Source organism: Helianthus annuus, chromosome 16 (genome assembly GCF_002127325.2).
Source record: "Helianthus annuus cultivar XRQ/B chromosome 16, HanXRQr2.0-SUNRISE, whole genome shotgun sequence".
Lineage (NCBI taxonomy): Eukaryota > Viridiplantae > Streptophyta > Magnoliopsida > Asterales > Asteraceae > Helianthus > Helianthus annuus.
In genome coordinates this window covers 167654941-167678460 of record NC_035448.2, presented here as the reverse complement: position 1 = coordinate 167678460, position 23520 = coordinate 167654941, and the positions used below count along the sequence as shown (strand labels likewise).

Sequence of the window (23520 nt, the reverse complement as noted above, 5' to 3'; positions counted from 1 at the left end):
ACGCTGGACAATTAAAAATATGGTAAAGACAATTATACATGTACTGAGTTTAGTTTTATGCTCCTAAAAAGCTTATAGAACTATTCGGTTGAACGCGTCGCAACGCGCGCGAAGTTTAATACTAGTTGGATATAATAATTTAAGTTTTAAATTTTTTCATATTTATTTCATTAAAATAGTTACATCAAATCTAGTCGCTAACTATATTTACAAATAAAGAAATATATGTTTTTTATTGGTCATGATATTCACACAAGGTGTAGGAAATAGTGAAATATGATGGATCCAACCAATTCCAAAACTCATTACATTATGATTCCATTAATGATACCCACCAGGCCACAATTAACATTTTTTTTTCATTGGGGTCCATTTTTGTGTAAGGATTTTTCACAACTAAACATTAAAATTTTCGGGTCGGGACTAGGAAATAATGTAGAGTAAATTACAAAAATCGTCCTTTATGCACGATAGGATACAAGCCTGTTGGACGCTGATTGGCCAATTTATCTGCCACTCGTATTTTTCGTATCATCCAGAATGAACTTGCACTTCCGTCCCCGTGTGGCCTCTGGAGCACATCCATATAGCCGGCGCGAGGTCTAGGAAGTGGGAGCTTTCATCCAGGATGCCAAGTGTAAAATCTGAGCTTTAGCCTTAGTTGGACCTCGCGCGCGACCTAGGTTTTACCTATTTAGTCGGCACGGCTTTGTAGGTTTGTCAGATTGATGTAGTAGGAATATGGTCTCGCGACCTGATTGGTCTGCGCAGCTTTTTGGGACACCCTTCAAACCTTGTTCTGGAGCAATTAAATGTGGCTGATAAACCATCTGCCTCTGAAACAAGTTTCCTCACATTCTGTAGATAGAGATGCTTATCAAATAGAAGCTTCCTTAAAGCACAAGGAAGTTGGTGGTCAAACACTCCATATATCCGGTCACCTCCAGGCCGACTGACATTATAAATCCAAATTTAATGAAATGCAACAGAAATGAAATGTGTTTATATATATATACATACACACACGCACTACTACTACCTAATTAGCAATTATTGAGATATTGCTTACCCTCCATCTAGATGTTCCTTAAATATTATGTCAAAAGCATGACAAAGTTCCAAGATGGTGTAAAGTTGAGCCTGAAAGATGTGGATTTAGGTTAATTGGAGACAGGAACGAAACATTTAATGTTCTAAAATGTTAAAGATAGAATCTGCTTACTGCAGCATCAATTGCAATTGGTCTGCCAAGATGGTCTAACTCCGCTTCCATCTCATCAATACCTTTGTTTATCAGTGAAATGATGCCCGGTATTTTTGCTTTAATTACAGATTCCAAATGCTGCACAAAGAAGCATTTTATTTCGTGAAAACCATTTTTGGTTAAAAATATACATATATACACTGCTTTAAAAGTTTAGGTTATGGGGAAATTCTCTGATGATATTATTAATAAAGACAATCCCTTTATATAGGGAACAATACAAGCTAACCCTAATCTGTAAATACGGAAAAGATACACCTATATAATACAAAGGCTATCTCTAACAAATATACAATATTTATCTAAATAATAATAATAAGAATATCCGCTAAGACTCCCCCGCAGTTTGAACGGGTGAAGGTCCAACGCTCAAACTAGATCTGAAAGACTGAAACAACTGCTTAGAGAGCCCCTTTGTGAAGATATCCGCATACTGAAGAGCAGATGGAACATGCAATACCCGAATGTGTCTGATTCGAACCTTCTCGCGGACGAAATGAATGTCAATCTCGACATGTTTTGTACGTTGATGTTGCACAGGATTATCCGAGAGGTAGATAGCCGACACATTGTCATAGTATACGATGGAGGCCTTTCGTAAAGGTGTATGTAGCTCAATTAATAAGTTGCGTATCCAAGTGGCTTCCGCAACTGCGTTAGTAACCCCACGGTACTCAGCTTCAGCACTCGAACGTGAAACAGTAGGTTACCGTTTCGAAGACCAAGACAATAAATTATTACCCAAAAACACACAATATTCACTAGTAGAATGTCTCGAATCAGGACAACCCCTCCAATCAGCATCTAAGTAAGCAACTAAGTCATGACTCCTTGATTTAACAATTCGAATCCTGTAATCAAGCGTACCCTGTATATATCGTATAATGCGCTTCATGAAAGCATAATGGGGTTCTCGTGGGTCATGCATGAATAAGCAAACCTGTTGGACAACATAGGAAATATCTGGACGAGTAAAAGTCAGGTACTGTAGGGCCCCCGTAAGGCTGCGGTCTAAAGTGGGTTCGGCTACAGGTGGGCGTCAGATGCACTGAGTTTGGACGAGAGGTCCACATGTGTATGACCGGACTTGCATGCAGTCATGTTGGCACACCCAATGATTTCCTTTGCATACTGATGCTGTGATAAAAAGAGACCGGTAGACAGTTAATCAACTTTTATGCCAAGAAAATGATGAAGACGCCCTAAGTCGGTCATAGCAAACTCTCGTGAGAGAGTGCCAATGATATCTCGAAGCAAAGTGTCATTAGAAGCTGTTAACACAATATCATCGACATATAGCAATAAATAAGCAATAATAGCGGGATCCCGCTGATAAACAAATAAAGAGTGGTCACATGCACTGCTTTTAAACCCCTGCGATGTGATAAAAGTTGAAAACCATGTATACCATGCTCGTGGCGCCTATTTGAGACCATACAAGGACTTTTTAAGGCGACATACAAACTGAGGATCCCGTTGATCAACGAAGCCCGGGGGCTGGTGCATATAGACTGTTTCATTCAGATGTCCGTGTAAGAAAGTATTTTTGACATCTAGCTGATGAATCGGCCAATTCCTAGTGACTGCTAAAGATAAAACAGTCCTGATAGTCGCTGGTTTAACAACCGGACTAAACGTGTCCTCACAATCAATCCCGACAGTCTGAGAATTCCCGTTGACAACCAAACGGGCCTTATAGCGTTCCAAAGAACCATCAGACCAAAATTTATGTCCAAATAGCCACATGCAACGTATTACGGGGCGGTCAGTCGGTCTGGGAACGAGTTCCCAAGTATCATTATCCTATAAAGCATTAAATTCGGTCCTCATATCACTCAACCAATTAAAATCATCAAAGGCCTTGGCATAGGTTTTGGGGACCGGTGAGATGGTATTGGGAGTGAGATGGATAGAAGCGGATGTGGAACGGGATTTGGAACGGGTAGTCATGGGATGTGGATTAATAGGAGGTGGGCCGGATTGGTGTGAGGCTGTGGGTTGTGTGGGTGGAAGTTGGTCCGTGGAGGGTGGGATGGAAGAGGTAGGAGGAGGAGGCCGAGGGCGACGACTGTAAGTGATCGGATAGGGAGTGACAGGTGAAGGCCGAGTGGTAGGTGAAGGAGGGATGAATGAGAAACTGGGAGGGGGTGAGTCATCGAGAAAATGATAAGTGGTGGGCGTTTGTGGGATGGTATAGGGAAAGGTGGTTTTGTCAAAAGTAACATGACGGGAAATATGAACTTCACCAGTGGTAGGGTCAAAGCACCGGTATCCTCGGAAGTCCGGAGGATAACCAAGCAAAATGCAACGGATGGCTCTAGGGTGAAGTTTATGGGGTTAGGTGGCAGAAGTGTTGGGGCAGCAAGCACACCCAAAGACGCGTAAATGCTCGTAATCGGGGTGACGAAGATAGAGGGCGAAGGTAGGTGTGTAGAAATTTAATCGTTTGGTGGGTAATATGTTATGGAGGTATGTGGCGGTGTGAAGGGCTTCGACCCAAAAAATGGGGGGTAGGTTTGCGTGGATTAGGAGGGCGCGTATGATGTCGTTTAGACGACGAATCATACGTTCGGCCTGTCCGTTCTGAGAAGATTTTTGGGGGCAAGAGAAGCGAAATAATAGGCCATGATGGGTGGCAAAGCTTTTAAAGGCATGATTATCGAATTCTCCCCCAAGGTCACATCGGAAAGTTTTTATTTTACGTTGAAATTGTGTAAGAATTAGCGTATGAAATTTAGCAAAGGTAGGAAAGGCCTCGGATTTAAATTTAAGTGGGTAAACCCAAACGAAGTGGGAGAAATTGTCAACGAGCACCATGTAATATTTGTAACCGGTTTTGCTCGTGACTGGGAGGTCCATAAATCACAGTGTATTATGTCAAAAGGTGCAAAGGTAAAAGAATTTGATACTGAGAAGGGTAAACGTTTACTATTTGAAAGTTGACATGAATTGCAAACATTGGACAAATTATTTTTATTACACGAAAAATTGAAAGTAGGACGTAATAAATCTAAAACTTGATTCCCGGGGTGGCCGAGACGCTCGTGCCAAGGTAGTGTTGGAGTTGAAAGAAAGCATGTCTGCGGAGGTAGTTGTGGCGGAGTGAAAGGATAGAGGTCCCCGGTACTGTTGTGTCTTGAAAGAGTCCGTTTAGTGTAGAGATCCTTCAAACAAAAACCAAATGGGTCAAATTCAATAGACACATTATTATCACAAGTGAAACGTACGTCGTACAGAAATAAGATTTCTAATGATATGAAGGCTGTGAAGGATATCGGGTAAAATGTATGTTCGATTTGGTAAAGAGTGGAAGCCAGTGCCCGTGCTTTAGATTGGAATACAAGTACCATTACCGACCATAATTGACCTGCATACAGGACATGAACTGAATGGGAGCTGTAACACCTCGAAATTTTGTGTCCAATAATGTGTTAACACGTGTCATTAGCTTACACGTGGCATTTGATACTAAATAAAGGACTAATGTTGACAAACCTTGAAAGTATGTAAATTCGAGGGTTATAAATGTCAAACAAGGGTAAGTATTCTGTACAGCAACCCTAATCGATGCTCGTACCTTCAAACGAATAAATCATGGATCGTACGGAAGCGAAAAGCGGAAGAAAGTGAGAGATTACCAGCTTCAGTGGTTAACTGTGTCACCATGTTTAATTACACCTCTGAGTGACCCTTTGACAAACCCGAGGCTCTGTAACAGTAAAATACGCTCACTAGAATGTACTGTATAAATTCCGCGAAGTTCCGTTTTAAAACGAGAAAGTTATGATCAAATTCGTATGAGAAGGGTTAAAAGCGTCAACAATGAAAGTTAAGGCTTTTCGAATAATTAACAAACTAACCAGGGACTTAACAATGCGGGTAAATAACACGAGGCCCTTAGTTGTAAATAATTGAGGGCCAAATCGCAAAGTTACCCCTTCAAACCCGAAAGGTCAGGTTCATAATTACCTAAGATTTCGTTATTAATTACAAAGATTTAGCAATGATTACAAAAGATTAAAAAAACTGAAAATCTTGACCTCTCGCGGGCCGCGTTAAGTATCGGGTTAAGTTGACGCGGGCCGCGAGCCTCCTGGTTGAACGCGTCTGATTTGAAACTTCAGGCGGCCCGCGTAATAGTTGCATGAATCTTTCATGCGGGCCGCGTGAGACGCCCAGATGCAGAAAACTTGGACTAGCATGCCTTTTGAGCTAGTGAACGATCATTTAAGCAATAAGTGAGGCATGGGCACCCTCTACCTGACCCCTAGCACTTTAGGACACCTGCTGAACATCCATACTCACTTGTAGCCTGAGTTGTGATGATCCCATGCCATGTTTTGCACTATAAATAAGCATACATGGTTCACAATTGAAACACACCTCAAAATACATTCTCTGATCATTCTTGGAGCTCTCAAGCTTTCTTCTATAATCTTAAGTCTTACATTAAGCTTCTGTAAGTTGCCAAACCCTTTGTGGTCTCGTTTTTCAATAGTTTTAGCTTATAAATCGAACCGTCGTAATTAACGGTTGTCATAGCGATAATTCACGAATGGTCCAGTGAATTGTCGAATCAAAAGTAGTTATGTGATGGTATTTATGTGGGTAATAAACCCCTAAAAGGGTTCCCTCTGATCACCACTCTAACTAGTCCAAATGTCGAGTCAAACGTATACTTAAAAAGTCAACAGAAAGTCATTTTGCGATTTCTTGCATAATCTGTAATGTAGTTAATATGTAACTTGTTTTGATGTTCATAAAACATGATATTAAGCATATAAACTTGTCTAAACTCGTTTGATTCGGCCATTTGCTATATTGACCCGGTGCGGAACCGAAAGTCGCAAGAATTTGACTTTTGCTTTGACTACAGTTCTGACCCGTTTTAGTATAATGTAGATATGCCTTAGGACTCTCTTAGAATCAGGTTACATGATGGTGTAAACCTCTGTGACCGGTTCGTTGTTTGTCCGAGTCTTTTACACCTTTCCGTTAATTGCTTAAAAGTTGACCGTAACGCCCTTTTCAAAATAAAACGAGTATTTCGGACACGTGAAGGAATCATAACCTTGCTTACTGATTTCTAAGCATGTCCCTAAAGTTTCACGTCAATCCGAGGTCTAGAATAGGAGTTATGCTAATAGCGCTATTAAAGTAAACTTTTGTAATAAACGGCGCAACTAGCATAACGCCTATCTAAACCAAGATTTCGTCACCGAAACTTTTACCCACTGTTGTAAAATTATATTTTAGGAATATTAAAGATTTTTAATTATTTTTGACCTGCTCATAACCTAAGGTTATGGCAACGGTTCGGTAAATACCGAATACGCCCTTTTTGGTCATAAAATGAGTTCTACAAGGTCTTTTGACCCGATTCCAGTTGCTACTGATTTTAAATAATAAATAAAGTGTTTTAGACTTTATAAACTGGTCGGGAAACTCAGATTCCCTGTAGAACTCGGAAAGCCCATTAAAAGTCTTTAAAATGACCGAAAAACCCCTACGGGGCGTAATATTAACTTAAACTCGTTACGGGCATCACGGAAGGTATCCTACTGATACCACAACCTCTTTAAGGCACATTGACTTAGGAAACAAGTGTAGGACTCTCACGGTTACCCGTTGCGCCTAATACGCGCACTGTTCGGCTTATGTAACTAGTTTACATAAATTAGCCGATACGGGTCAAACCATATTATTGTGACCCCAAAATCCAGAGTGTGAATATTAAACCCATATAAAACAAGTCCCTGAACTTGTTGGGGCAGAATCACATTCCATTCTCGGTTTTTCGCCTTTCACGCGATTAAACCGTATCTATCTTTTGAAACTAACCGGTCTAGGCTACGGCTAATATAAAGACCCGTTAGGATTCTAATAGGTTATTTTAAAACCTTCGTTCAAGAATAGGAGCCCGGTAAAAGATATCTGTGATTAAATCGATTAAGGACAATACTTGCAAAGGTAAATACTTTTAACTTATTTTCTGATATACGGGCTTGGGTTATGGTATCTAAAATACCGCTTGGTCGGGCAATTGACCCCAACTCATTTGTAGTTGGGTATTATCAATGTGACCCGTTTTAAAATTTGATTTGTTGGCTTAACGCCTTTGAGGGCTTAATGACCATGTCCCGGATATCCTTGGCATCATTTTACGAAATGGCCATGACCTCGACATCCGGGTGTAGGCGTACACCCGGCATTATGTCTATATTAATTAAAGACGTAGCCGTTGGTTTACCCACCACGGTTTTACGCAATGTGGTGTGTCTATTAAACTTTAACTCGGCATGACCCGGGCGACCGAACGCATAGCAAACATGTAATTCGTTTACAAGATTTAATTATAAATTATCCCAAGTTATAAAAGAGTTTGTGCCTTGTGCATTCAAATCAATTTTTACAAACATTTTTCAAATGTGTCGGTTGAATGTATTTACCAGTGTAAACTGACGTATTTTCCCCAAAAAGATTAACTGCAGGTACTAGACGTAATCGGCTGGTATTACTCCTTAGCATCCTTAAGAGTCTCGCAAGCTTTTGATGTCTCATCCATGGAACAATACTTTTATTAATATTTTGATCCCCTATGGATACCATTCGACTAATTGTGATATATTCGATATTACAATCAATGGTTGAATTATATTTATCTTTATGCTTCCGCTGTGCATTTATATATTGTGTGGTTTGACTATAATGTTGCCAACTACGTCACGATAATCCCCCACCAGGCCCACCGGTGAGACACGTGGAAATCGGGGTGTGACAGGAGCCTGCTCCCGTATCCATTATGTCATTAGTCCAAGAGTTGTTCGGGTTCATCTGCATATTGGAAAAGGCTGCACTTAGATCGGATGGGCTAAGGGCATCGTACCCATATTGTTGCGGCCCAAACTGAGGGGAAGAGTACTGGCCCGGAGCAGCAAAGTGGGCTGGAGCATTAGTAGGGGCTGACTGGTTAAAGGCTGAACCATTAGTGGGCCGCCAATTGTTTTGGGTTGGGTAGGGGCAAGGGGTGTAGTCCACCAGGACCAATTGGGGTATGGTGAGTTGTATGCAGAAGGATTCCCTGTTGTCCAGAATGAGCGGCCGTAGCCAGCCCCACCACCCCGGTTGTCGCGGCGACCACCACCGCATCTGCCACGTCCGTGGCCTCTTCCCTTGATTGGTTAGTAGACTCAGTAGGGTGATCAGAAGAAGTGGCTGTGAGAGCCGGCTGTGGTGAGGAGTTGTTGCTAGAGTTCGTTGCAACCATAATAGAGGAAATGGCGCCTTTTTGTGCTTCAATGCGAATGGCCACATCTTGAAGAAGAGAAATAGCAAGATCCAGTCGGCTTCCTTGTTATTGATAAAGGAGGCGGTGGTGTTGTACTCAGCAGGAAGACCGCGAAACAGTTGTAAGACTAATCGTGCATCGGTGACAGGGTGATCGACATCTGCAAGTTGTGTGGCAAGGCTCTGCAGTTGTTGACAGTAATCATCCAGGGATGCACAAGCTAAGAGGGAAAGATTGCAGAATCGAGTTTCTAGTGCGGCTGCTCAGGCTTTCTTATTACTGAGGTAAAGCTTTTCGAGTTTATCCCAAGCCTGTTTGGCTAAAGTTGTGTTGGGCAGAATCCGAGGCAGAATGTTGTCCGAAACAGTGCTTCGTATCCACTGCAGGACAAGGGCATCAAGCTCTTTCCATTGAGCGTAAGAAGGGTCGGCCTTAGGTGGAGGATCAGTGCCGTCAATCAGACCGGCAACCTTGTACGCAACAACGTGAAGTTGGAATAGTTGTACCCACGAGGAGTAAGTCACCGTGGACCCGTCCAAGGTACGAATCTTGGACTGGATATTTGTGACTGAGTAAGCTGGGTGTAGGGCTGTTGGTTTGGTGGCGGCAGCAGAGGAATCAAGCTTGTCACTCATGGCTGAGAAGCTATGTTGTCAAAGACGCAAGGCGCAGGCGAGGCGCATCGGCCTCGCCCGGAGCCGAGGCGCAAGGCGCAAAAAAAGCGTGGGCTTTTTTTAAGAAAAGCGCACATAGAGAAAAAAAATATAAAAAATATGTTATGCTTTGAAAATAAATAAGATTCCACATATAAAATTAAAAAAACTATTATATATGTCATTTAAGATCATAAGATCATGTAGCTAATAGTTAGTAGCAAAAGTTTAGGACTTATATGTTGTAAGTTTTGGGTGTGTGAATAAAAGTCTCAAAAGGTGGTAAATTATTTGTCCCACATTGGTGTGGGAACAAAGTGAGTGGTTGTTTATAAGGTAAAGTCTTTACTACTCCATTGTAGCTTTATGACATGTTTTACCACAACTCCTACCCGCGCGCAAGGGGGGGTGCAAAAATGAGTTTCTGAGCTTGAATTTGGTTGAACTCGTGCGTGCCCGCACCTGTGGACACGAATGTGGCTCCGAAAACCCCGGGCCTGCGTGAGCCAGTTTTTGCCCGCACTCAGTTTCGTGTTTTAATGGTCATTTGTTCTGTTTTACCTTTTTTTCCCTGCGCCTAGGCGCGCGCTTTTTGCGGCTCGGAACCGTTTTTTCAAAAAAAGCCCATTTTTGCGCCTAGGCTACCACCAGGCGTTGTTGGTGCGCCCGAGCGCCTAGGCGCACGCTTTTTGCGCTTTTGACAACATAGCCAAGAAGTGAAAAGAAAACAGAACATGGACGAAGGGGGAGGGGCTGCCGACAGGTTTAGAGTCGAAACCCTAGGGTCAAGAGAAAAAAATTAGTTAAGGCTGTGATACCATAAAAGTTTAGGTTATGGGGAAATTATCTGATGATATTATTGATAAAGACAATCCCTTTATATAGGGAACAATACAAGCTAACCCTAATCTGTAAATACGGAAAAGATACACCTAAATAATACAAAGGCTATCTCTAATAAATATACAATATTTATCTAAATAATAATAATAATAATAAGAATATCCGCTAAGATGCTTATCTACCAGAAAGAGAAAAGGCCGAAGTTCTTATAATTTCAATAGATTTATAGTTAAACCTTTTAAAAGGTGTTTATATGTGCTTTTCAAAAGTGATTATGTTTTTTTTTTTTAATGGCAAACGGGATATATTAATCACAAAACAGCAGCAACCTAGCAAGAAGCTGGGAAGCCAAAATACACAGAATCAAGAAACCTTAAAGTTACAAGAACATACATCAGAGCCATCATAAAACATTTATATGTGCCTTCTCCACTCATCCCAAGATGGCACCTGGATTGTCGAGTTGTAATAAAATTGGACATTTAGGTGTGTTAATCATTTAAGAAAATAATAAATAGAGTGACAGTATATTATATTATTTTTGTGAAAAAAAGTGTCGATAGGTTTGTGACATGGAAATAATTTTTATCAGATTTGTTTAATAGTAAAAAGCTATACACTTCCACACTTAGATGATCAATTGTGTTGCAGCTAGCATACAAATTCAGAACTGATTCTTATATAATCAGTAGCATAATCTGTTTAACTAATCAGTAATCAGTCCCAAAATGGAAATCTGAACCTCATAATGAGCAGAACTTACTTGTGAGAGAAGTTTAGCCAGATACTCAGAACCCATTTTACTTGCCAGGTGTCCGTAATCGGGACTTGTGGCAAAATACTCCCATTCGCTCCGCCTTGCATAAATCATATCAGTATTCTTGTTGATATCAGCTTGGGATCTATTTACGATTCCCACCCAAGGGTGCTGAAGCCGATACGCCCTTCCTTCAAGGACCTTTACAAAGAAGATTTTTCATATCAGCATATAAACTTCTTTTAGAAGGTCCTAAAATATTCTATTAATATTTATAAAAGGAGAAATTATATGATCTGTTGATCTCACGTCCAATGCATTTGTTCCTTTGTCCATCAAATCAAGCTTGGTCAGCACCCCGAACGTCCTCTCACCTAATCAAGTTGACCGAGTTTTATAAAAAAAAATGATTACAAGAGGTAAGAAATTACCAGAAAATAAAGTAGAATGAAGATTTAATAAAAAATTGGTAAGCATACCCGATGGGTCCACCTCCCTGGCGAGTTTCATTGCATCGGATGTTGCTATATCTTGGTTGGCAGGAGAAATTGCCAGTATGAGGAGTTGGGCTGAACAAAATCAAGTAATTAGTAGAGTTCAATGCCGTTTTAGTCCCTGTGGTTTGGGCCATTTTACCAGTTTAGTCCAAAGGTTTCATTTTTAACCTGTGGGTCCAAAAAGGTTTCACATTTGCCATTTTAGTTATTTGCATATACTAATTACTTGCATATTCATATATATTAGAGTTAAATGCCATTTTAGTCATTTGCATATACTAATTACTTGCATATTCATATATATGAGGAGTTGGGCTGAACAAAATCAAGTAATTAGTATATGCAAATAACTAAGAAATGGCTGAAATGTAACAACAAGGTGATGCTAGGTAGGAAGGTTTCTAATAAAAAAAATCCCATATGCATATGTACTTGCATATTCATATATATTAGAGTTAAATGCCATTTTAGTCCCTGTGGTTTGGGCTATTTTGCCAGGTTAGTCTAAATGTTTCATTTTTAACTTTAACCTGTGGGTCCAAAAAGGTTTCATAGTTGCCATTTTAGTCCACTGAAAAAACTTCATCCATTTTTTCTGTTAACGAGAAGGCCAATTTGGTCATTTTGTATGTAATCCTGTTAACTAAAAGGGCAATTCAGCCATATAAAATGACCGAATTGGCCTTCTCGTTAATAGAAAAAACGGATGAAGTTAACCCAGTGGACTAAAATGGCAAATGTGAAACCTTTTTGGACCCACAGATTAAAAACGAAACCTTTGGACTAAACTGGCAAAATGGCCCAAACCACAGGGACTAAAACGGCATTTAACTCTATATATTATAATAACCAATAGTCAATACTATGTTTTACTTAAGTACATAAACAAGAAAAGAAGATAGAAATACAATACCTTCTGTTGGTGCATACGTCTGTCGACTTCGTCTTGTATCGAGTCTTGTATTCGTTTAGATAGATCAGGGCACGCAAAACGAGAAATATGGATGTGAAGTCATTTCGCACGAAATAGCAAACAGCTATTTCGTACGAAATCAGTTGTTCATTTCGCACGAAATGACTATTTCGTGTGAAACTGATTTCGTACCAACTGTTTCGTGCGAAATAGATCAGCCTATAAATACCTGCCTTGTGATTTCATTTGTAACTTTCCGGTTTCAGTGCCGAACTGCTGCCGAAGTGTCTACTCGCTGTAAAACTTTGTCAAATCAATCAAATAGACAATTAAAGTGAATATCTAGCTGTTTCGAACTTAATACGTTAGTTTCCGCATCTCGTATTGAGAAGAACACCTCTGAACGACTCGTTTCGGTCGTGAAAACGATCCTACACCTTCTCAACATAAGTTCGAACCATCTTTTCAATGTCTTCAACTATAGATTCAGGTTGTCCCTATGTTCGAACCATCTTTTCAATGTCTTCAACTATAGATTCAGGTTGTCCCTATGCATAAGAAATTGTAGGTCCGGTTTCGGGATCCAATCCGTGATTTTCATGATAATGTTCAAAGATGGAAGAGATAAGAGAGATGATAACAAACAAACTTTGTATTAATCCGGTAGTAAACATTACAAGTCGGCCCGGTTACATGACAACCGAACTAATACCAAAGAAGTATACATCCGGGGAGAAACCAAGTGGTGATTTCTCCCGGTGAGGTCTCAGACCTCCATTCTCTCTCTAGCACACACTTGTGCTCTCACTCTTGTGTTGCAAATGACAAAGTGTTGGTATTTATACCAAAACAAACACTGCAGGTCGAAGGATCAGACTGACTGGTCGAAACATCATCCTTCGATCAGACAGTCTTCGAAAGATACTCACATACCTCGAATGATATCCTTCGATATCCTTCGAGGTCCATCCTACGATGGGTATCTTTCGAGCTCATCGAAGGATATTCATAATCCTTCGATGCCTTATCCTTCGACACCAATGACAACACAGCAACTTTGTCTAGCAACACACACACACAGTCAAACCAACAACCCTCTCGTTTGACCACTTCAAACGAGCGGGTCTATACACGTTCGTTTGACCGTTTCACTAATTATTACAAATTCAGCATAAAATAAAACTAATCTATTCGACAAGCATCGGACACAAAATCTGCATCAACAAATTCCCCCTTGTCCGTTGCTGTCGAATGCTGAAAATGCAATTGCAATCAATCTTCAGCCAAGTATTCATCTTCTCTGTGTAGACAAATTCCCCCTTGACCGATGATCCAGGTAAGTAGCATCCTGATGCTCATTGTATAAGATTTCCCCCTCAAAGTACGCGTATCCGTGTTGAGTGTTGTGCAATTTCCTCAAAAGGATCAATTGACCGATCTTCCGCTGATCTTCCAAAACTCCAACCGGCATATGATAAAGGTTCCATTCTTAAACAACTGCATCAAGTCTTGATCTTCAAGTGTCTGTGCAAAACATTCCACGCTGAACCGTTTGAATCACCAGAAGATCATAAACTCTACCACCTGAGATTGCGTTTAGAATTTTACCGAAGAAATTCAACAAATGAAAAAATTTTTATCCCCCCATTTCTTTGGCAAAATCTCTAAACCTTAACAGATTCTTTCCACTTCAAAGAAACTGTCGTCAAATATTCACCAATTCCCTCCACCAAGCGGAACTGTTGTGTTTGGCCCATAATAGTCACGTTACCATGTTTGTCATTGCATCGGTAACCGTGACTACCCCACATTTCCAAACATCAAGTCTTCATCATCTCTTGTGTTCATCATGCTGCATCACCCCGCGTGTTCCCAAATCCCGTACGAATTTTGATGTTGAAACTTTGAAGCCCGGTATGAATAATCCTTGCGAACACCCGACCCGACTCCAAGTGAATTAAATGATTAACCCCAACACACTGTCTGAGTTCATAAAATTCCACAACATCTGGATCCTTCGAAACACCTGCATCAAACGAAAGATAAACACCAAGACAGCTTCGAAAGATGATCTTTCGAAGTCTTTCGAGCACATGTCACATATCTTTCGAGCATCTTTCGAGCACATGTCACAGATCTTTCGAACACCTTTCGAAGTTGGACATGGCTGATCCTTCGTACACTTCAGAATTGATCCTTCGAAGTCTTTTTGATCCTTCGAAGAACTGATGATCTTTCGAGCACTCCTGTTCATCTTTCGAATCTCCTTGTTCGAAGGATGATCTTTCGAGATCGAAAGATATCTTTCGATGGTTCTGACACAAGGACAGAAAGTACGACAGGTTGGTGAAAAGTTGATGTGGTAGGTGACCAACTTTCGCACAATTCGAAGCATGAAAATTTGAATTTTGAATTTTGTTTCATCCTTCGAAAAACTGTTCAATCTTTCGAGGACAAACAGCATCTTTCGAAATTTGAAGCTGTCAAGAACATCAAGAACACGGAGGACTGTTCATCTGCAGATCTGACCGAAAACACTTTGTATACAGTTTTTGATGATGGAAACTTGAAGATTTAGGAGAAAAACATAAAACCCAACACCCGGTTTAGCACAGATCTGGATATCCGGGTCCAGATCTGGGTTTTTCTCATTTTCACCTTTTTTACATCTTGAACAAAAACCCATAAAAATCACAGATCTAGAGCACATGTGACTTAGTAAACGGTTAGTTTTACTAAATCGGGCACCATGGCTCTGATACCAATTGTAGGTCCGGTTTCGGGATCCAATCCGTGATTTTCATGATAATGTTCAAAGATGGAAGAGATAAGAGAGATGATAACAAACAAACTTTGTATTAATCCGGTAGTAAACATTACAAGTCGGCCCGGTTACATGACAACCGAACTAATACCAAAGAAGTATACATCCGGGGAGAAACCAAGTGGTGATTTCTCCCGGTGAGGTCTCAGACCTCCATTCTCTCTCTAGCACACACTTGTGCTCTCACTCTTGTGTTGCAAATGACAAAGTGTTGGTATTTATACCAAAACAAACACTGCAGGTCGAAGGATCAGACTGACTGGTCGAAACATCATCCTTCGATCAGACAGTCTTCGAAAGATACTCACATACCTCGAATGATATCCTTCGATATCCTTCGAGGTCCATCCTACGATGGGTATCTTTCGAGCTCATCGAAGGATATTCATAATCCTTCGATGCCTTATCCTTCGACACCAATGACAACACAGCAACTTTGTCTAGCAACACACACACACAGTCAAACCAACAACCCTCTCGTTTGACCACTTCAAACGAGCGGGTCTATACACGTTCGTTTGACCGTTTCACTAATTATTACAAATTCAGCATAAAATAAAACTAATCTATTCGACAAGCATCGGACACAAAATCTGCATCAACAGAAATGCCTCATTATATCAGACTCGGATAGAGCTAATTAATCCGAATTATAAGGAGAAAGGTGGAGAAAAGTATCAACTGCAACTTTTGTCAATCCTGGTAAATCTATTAAAGTAAAGTTAACAACTGGAAGAACAAGAAAATCATGATATGATGTAAGCATTGTGTCAGAAATTAAGAATAAGAACAGCTAATAATATAGATTGCAGTCACTACAAACATACCGTTGGGGGAATAGATGCTGAGATGGATTGGGATTGGAGATATTTGTTTTGACGTCTCTGTTATTCTGACTGTTTCATCTTGAATCTCTTTACGTAACAAAGCTGTGTATAAGATCAGATATCTACGTTAAACTTTACATCATTGTCACTAAAAATTGATAATTTGCTTGAACTGTTATGTAGAAGAGTTTAGTAGCAGCAACTTCACATACAAAAATCAGTGAATCGCCTATGTGGCATGTGTCCAAATTCTGCATACTCCTCTTGCATGCCCTCTGTCTTGTGTAACTGCAACACCAAAGGTCTCCTTGTAACATTCCCTGAAATAGCAATGTTCAACATCAGTCAATAATGTGAAAGAAAGAGGAAAAACAGTTGCAAGTAGAATTAAAAAAGCAACTAACCAGATCCCCTAGGAAGAAAATCTCTACCAACGATGCTCTCTAGCACCGAAGACTTACCGGAACTCTATTATCAGCTCAATTTGATTTGCAAAACACAAGCAAATGATTAGATATAGTTAAACCTTCCAAAAATAAACACTATAAAGAAAAATGATCAGTTTGAGCATCGATTGTGACAACCCGAACTTTCAAGGTCCTTCTTTACGTGTCACTTGTTTCACAAACCTTGTTTTCACACTTCCTTTATGTTGTATAGGGTGCTTGTTTGGGTGATTAAGTAAGGTTACAATTGGTGTTGCATGGTATCTATGTAATATGTTGTTACTTATATACTCATGATTTAACTTTGATATTAACTTTGGTTTACACAACATATCAAACTGAAACACAACCTTCGCCATCATTAAGGTCCTTGTCACCCCAACCTTCGCCATCATTAATCATCGACGAAGGTTAACCTTCGTCAAAGATGTGAGGGTTCGTCGTGTAGGGCCACCAGCCCATATGGTTCGAGGCCTAGACTGGGCGGCCGTTATTTTAATTATATAAGAACTCGTCTAAACGGCATCACGTAAACATCAAACCCTAAATATACTTGACGGTCGTTCCCAGTAGTTCGAAGCCTCTATGCCCGATCAAAGCAATCTATTCAATATCACGGTTAGTGTCTTAGTGTTGTTATGCGATGAATTGTTGATGTTTTGATGCCATGAAAGATTAGGGTTATTAATATTATTGATAGTCTAGGAATTTGGTGATGAGGATTGATAATCAGAATACGATTATATTCATGATGCGAGTGTTGAATAATGAAACTGCTAGCCTGAGTTATTTGTGAATGAGAAATGTTAGGGATTGGATTTAAACTGTAACTGTGCATATGATTAAGACTCACGTTGAAACCATGATATTGTGATACGATGTTACTGTTGTAGCATAATTTGTTTTGATGATGATCAGCATAGAGGGTTTGCTTAAATATATGCTATAACTGTTGTTTGATTTCTTTTGATTCTGTTTGGAAATATGTTAACCGCTATGATCATTGACGAACCTTAGGCTAGATCGACGAACCTTAGGTCCGACGAAGGTTCATACTTCGTCGACAAGTAATTTGACAAACCATGAGAACCTTCGTTGCTATGTGTATGACGAACCATGGGAACCTTCGTTGACCTGTTTTTTATGAACAATCAGAACCTTCGTCATAGAGGAACTTCGTCGATCACTGTGCATGTTGAATGTGACAATGGATATTAAGTTATTGTTACTGTTTAATACATGAAAACAATGATTGGTTGTGAATGGGAAATCTGTTGGACTTGTCTAATTAGAACATTCACCGGTTGTGTGTTGGTATGCTACATTCAAACAAGATAGGAACTTGTATGAGAATTGAATATGTGCAACATGTTGCGAAGTAATCTTTGTGATAAACGTAAACTGTGTAAACACGTGGGTTAATCTATTATATGAAACTGACAATGTTATTAACCACGGTAGGGTTGGTTGATTAACTTGGATAACGGGTAACTAAACAAACCGAGCAAACCAAGGTGAGTTCACTGCTCTTTTCCAAGCATGCATCCCAGGGAGGGATATCTGGTAATTGTTCCGGGGAGGAACGTCGGGTTAATGGGATGTTTGTTATTACTCAGTTTCTATCATATAAGACCCCTTACATCTACCGATTGTTGCCGGGAAGGCAACGAGGTATTTAGTTGATAGCGCTATTAGGTTTGGCACCCTCACACCGGGCCGGAATGGACGGGCGTGAACTATTTACCTTGACCACTTGACCAATGCTTTGGTAGAGGCATTGGGGTTTGGGCAAGCACATCTAGTAGCCACATACGGTAATCGAGTTAATAACATCATCAAAACATAACGTTAAACTGTTTTATACACATATCTGGTAACTAAACGCGTTAACAAAACTTTGAACTCAACAGCGTTGTCTGACACACTTGTCTGAATGCTTGCGGGTCGTTAGATTTCTGATTATGGACTTGCTATCTGGGAGCACTGGAGTGGTCATGGATCGAAACTCTTGGATACTCGCTTTATTGATTATGAACATATGATTTGAAACATTTGAATTACTAATTACATTATGCTTCCGCTGAATACTTGTTTTGGTTTAACCTATGTCTTGGATTGATACTTTGAAATGAATGGAATGTTTTTATTAAATAATACGCGTAGTTCAGTGTGATTGGTGGCTTGGATCCTAGTACGTCACACGTCCCGTGGTGATTCCGCATGTGGTATTTTGGGGGTGTGACATCGATCGTATAGGATAAAGCATGAGCTCCATTTTTCACAAGCCAAAATGAAAGCATGAAGCATAAGCATTAGGAAGAGATATAAGAAACGAACTAATCAAATATGAACCGGCCATGTTCATGCTAGTTCGTTTAACTTTAATGAACAAATGATCGAACACGAACAATTAAATTAACAGAGTTTCTTGTTGGTTTCGTTTACATTCATTAAGAGTATAAACAAGCAGTTCACAAACGCAAATGAAACAAACAAAGATTACACAATTGAACATAGATGAACAAACATAACTAAGCGAACACCAGTTAAAAGTAAATGTGAACATCAGTCTACTGCGCCCAAAAAATTAATAAAACTAGACTAAGTTGTAACAAATGATATGTTTAATTTCATAAATCCTGCAATGGACCTAAACATTTAAATGAATATACAAACCAACGAACTTAAACAAACATTCACTAATGAATATAAACGAACGTTCATGTACACGAATGAAATGGACGACACATGTGTTCGTGTTTTCATGAAACGAACAACAGTGTTCGTTCGTTTATTAAGTAAACGAGTCTATACACATAGATTTCAAATTCATAAATTATGAATGTTCTCTGCAATTAGTGTGTAACTAGACACCTCAATCGCAAGAAACCTACAAAAACAGAACACCTACACCTCAATTACTAGAAACTTATAAAACCAAACGCCTTAGGGCTTTCATTTCTATCATCACCAAACCATTTTTCGCTCAATATAGAACACAGAGTCTATAGAAACCTCATTACAAGCATAAAAAAGTCGCACACTGCAAACATACACAAACACATTGTAAAAGCATAAATATCATCAACAAATTATAAAAAATCATACTGGAAGAAACAAACCTGACCGCCAACGACGGCAACAGACGGAAGAGCATCCCAAAGAGAAGAAAAGGCGGTGTCTCCACCGCCATAGTCTCCGAGAGCAGTGCAAGCTCTCTGAATACGGTTGACCAGACCGATCAAGCTCTCCATTATCGCAATTACGGTTCTCGTTTTGGCTCGAATCAACGAATAATAAACCCTAGCGGAAAGCGTATGGTCGTAAACTGAGAAAAAGCATGGATGTGAGAGTTTAGAGAGAGGGAGAGATATGGAACTGGTTCGACTGTGGAAAGTAGTATCGTCTCCAAGTATGTAACTGTAATAAGAGGGTTGTGTGCTAACGTACGCACCGTTATTTTGCCAAATTTATGTATATTTCTCGATAATACAAAATGATTGTTTTATAAATAAATAAAAGGTAATCAGTACGTTATTTTTGTCTTTTTAACCTTTTGAAACAAAACATCAGTCGAATCTTGTTGATTAAAATGAAATATTATGAGAAAGATATTAGGATGGACAGCGTGTAAACTGCGTTATCTGATTGCCACGTTTGCAATTTTGTTCAGTACATATCGAAACATGTGCTGTTAGCGACGGTGTACTGGTTGTACCTGCGAATGATACACAAACCCATCTCTCTCTCTCTTTCTATCTCTCTCTCTCCCATTTCAACGGTGATCACTGACTGCCATTTGTGTTTGCTACGCGAGGTAATGCGACTAAGGGTCTGCGGCTGTGTCTACCCGCATACCCGGAAGGGGTACCCACATGGTGCCCTGAAGGGGTATGGTCCCAGATCTCGCGTCAGCATCGACCGCGAGTGACCATTACCCTTATCAAAACCCCCACCAGCCAACAACCTACTTGTGCCCATGCGAGAACGCGTCGACACAAGGGTTGAATCCAATCCATCTAGTGATGAAGGAGGACTTACCTGGAACATGAGAACGGTAGAGTGATGCGACATAGCATCACATCTGATGTATGAAAACGGAAGTATTCACAGTGATGCGGCCTTGCACCGCGTCCAGTGAACACTTCTATCAATACAAGGAAGCTGGATAACAGCAACAGTCACCACAGGCGACGATGCGGCCAGCACTGCATCTCGCGTATTTCTTGATCACAAGAAAGAGACGCGATAACATCAGATGTTACCGCAAGCAGCGATGCGGCTCGCACCGCATCCTATACGCTCAAACAAGTGGGACTGACACCACAGTGCAAGTGGAACCAATGGCAGTCACCTGTCAGGTCTACGTAAGCGACAGACTGACGTGGCGTCGTCTCCCCGGCCGACATGTCTGACACACCTGCAAAGGTGCAGCATGCCGTCAGTCTATCCATCCACCTCCTCCTTCACTCCTCGGCTATAAATACCAACCCCAAACCAGGTTTGAGGTATTGATGCGTGGTTGAAAACCGGTGTTCGTTAATGCTTAAGTTGATGTTTTTACTTGACTTTTAATCGGGAATAGCCTACTTTTAATTAGATTTGTGTTTTGCAGGTTTAATGAAGTTTAAGGAGCTTTTCGGGAGCTTTACGGATCACCAGGTCGAAAACCGAAGCACCAGAACGCGTCATGGATCAACCGGGAGAGTTAGGAGCGGAAAACGGAGGATTCACAAAGGAGAGCCTGTCGCCGACGGGGTCCAGACCGTCGGCGACGCCCCCTAGACAAGCCCGTAGGCACATGTTGGCCGTATCCAGGTGTTTAGGCCGTCGGAGCAGGAAACAAAACCAAGGCCCGTCGCCGACGGGTTGAGGGCCGTCGGCGACGGCTTGTCAAAACCAGCAACGCGTATTTTTGAGTTGTGGGGGTTAATCTCGATTTTGATTGGATTTCTAGCATTGAAGACGGGGGTTACACAAGAAATTGAGTTGGAATAATCATCTTGGAGCCAATAGACACCATCTCTTACACTCTCAATCACCTACCCATTCCATCATCATCTTTCAAGAACCGAATCATCATCAAGAATGACCATCAATCATCCCTAATTCCTCCATTAAACCCTAATTCTCCATTCATTATCCATCTCACTATTATTCTTCACCAAACCTTCAACATCCATCAATTCTCCATCCAATCAAGCTTCAAGATGAATCCTTCCGCGTTCCAAACATCCGGTGATCAAGCTTCTTCAACCATGAGCGGCTAATCATCTCGGTTTCACCCCGGTGTAGGTAGTTGTTAATTCTAGGGTTTTGAATTGTTCTTGTGTTAACTTAGTGACAATTTATATTTGGTTTTTGAAACTCTTGACAATAGTATTACATTTGTTACGAATTCGTGAATTGTCGAGCGATGTTAAAAGTTATGACTTTGCGAAACGGTGATATGTAATTGTACATTGTCATTGTTAGGATTTACTTGTGTTGATTACAAAGTGTCTTTTTGTCCGTTCTTCGGGGCGTTGATAGTTAGTAGCACCTAAGTCACGGTACACTAAATCCGTTAATCAAATGCATTTGAGTTGAAACAAGAACTTGTAGAAATCCTAGGTTGATAATTACCGAAACCGGGTGTGATTCCCTTTTAATATTATTGTTTTCATATCCAGAAACTCTTGCAATCGTTACGTAGTAGTTGTTAATTAAGCAATTCAATTTCAGTAATCCAATTTCACATCTTTCAATTAAACGAAAACCCAAAAATACTTTAGCAAGCTTCATAAATTGTGACAAGTTTTATAATTCAGTCAAATCCATACACAAACCACATACTCTTCGTGGATCGACCCCTTACTACCACTGACACATTGTTAAGGGTAATTTGGGCATATAAATATTATCTTTGACCGGAGCGCGACACTCCGATCAAATTTTGGCGCCGCTGCCGGGGAGTGCGTGCGCTTTGTGTTTGGATATTGTTTGAATTTTTTTTTGTGATTAACTGTTTAACTTGTTTAGCTTTCTTTTTGTATTGTCTTTTTCCTTGTTACGCGGGGTGTGTTACTTGTGCAGGTTACAGGTAGTGCATGCGTACACGAAATTCCGGGAGGACTTCACCTTTAGTCTACGAACCGGAAATTGAAAGACTTGCAAGAAGGAACCTAGCAAGCCGGTTAGAAGCAACTCTTGCTTCTAATCAAACCAACCAAACACCACCACTCACACCGACCATTGAAACCGATTCAATGGCAAACCACAACTCCAACCAAGACTTTAACCCCAACCAAAACCTCCATCCAAATCAATTCCAATCCCGAGGAACCTTTTATCCCGCTCAAAACTCCCAACCTATACCTCAAGAACAACCGGGTGGTAACACCAACGCAAGACCACCTACTCCACCTTTCCGAAACCAAAATACCAACAACACCCAACGAACACCTCAACAACAAACCCTTCACCGACAAGCATCGTTACCTATCAACCTTGATGATCGGAATGTCAATTCCGACCGAAGAGGTAACCGTGATCGCGGCAATCCCGCAAATGAAGACCCGTTTTTCAACATCGACGATTTAAGGAATGCAATCCCCGATGATGAACCGTATAGTGTTCCCGGTTATCAATCGCCGGAACACGTAAGCATTCATACGGAAAATTCGGACGATGGGGGGTATTACGATGATCGGGCTAATGATGATGAAGATTGGGGTTATGTGAATAGGGGAAACGTCTACAATGCTAGAAGGTATGACGATGAGGAATTTGGTTACCAAAACGCCAATTATGTTGGGGAAGATGAATACGGTTACGGAGGTGGAAGAAACGATGGTTATGGGAACAACCGTCAACCACAAAACAATAACCAAAGGAACCGGAATGATGGGTTTTACAACAACAATAACAACAACAACAATGTAAACCCTAACCGGATTCCTCGTTTTGTGGGAGGTGGTAACCCAAGGGATAATCGAAGGGGGGGATCAAAGAGGTGAGAGAAGGGATAATCGAAGACCGGTCGATCAAGAAGTTAATGGGCCACAACGTCGTCAACAACCTCCACGGGGAGTAAATGACCGTTTCCGACCGATAGTGACCGAGAATAATTCTCTGATAGTATGCGAAAGGAGGATGTTTGATTGTAAGCCGCATTACATCAACATACTTCCTCATTTCAACGGGAGGTCCAATGATGAGCCGTACAC

At 40.6% G+C, this 23520-nt stretch overlaps 1 pseudogene; it reads right to left on the bottom strand.

The window, feature by feature from the left end:
* Window positions 1–296: 296 nt before the first annotated feature.
* LOC110919953 lies at window positions 297–19773 on the bottom strand (annotated as a pseudogene).
* Between the last annotated feature and the right edge of the window lie 3747 nt (window positions 19774–23520).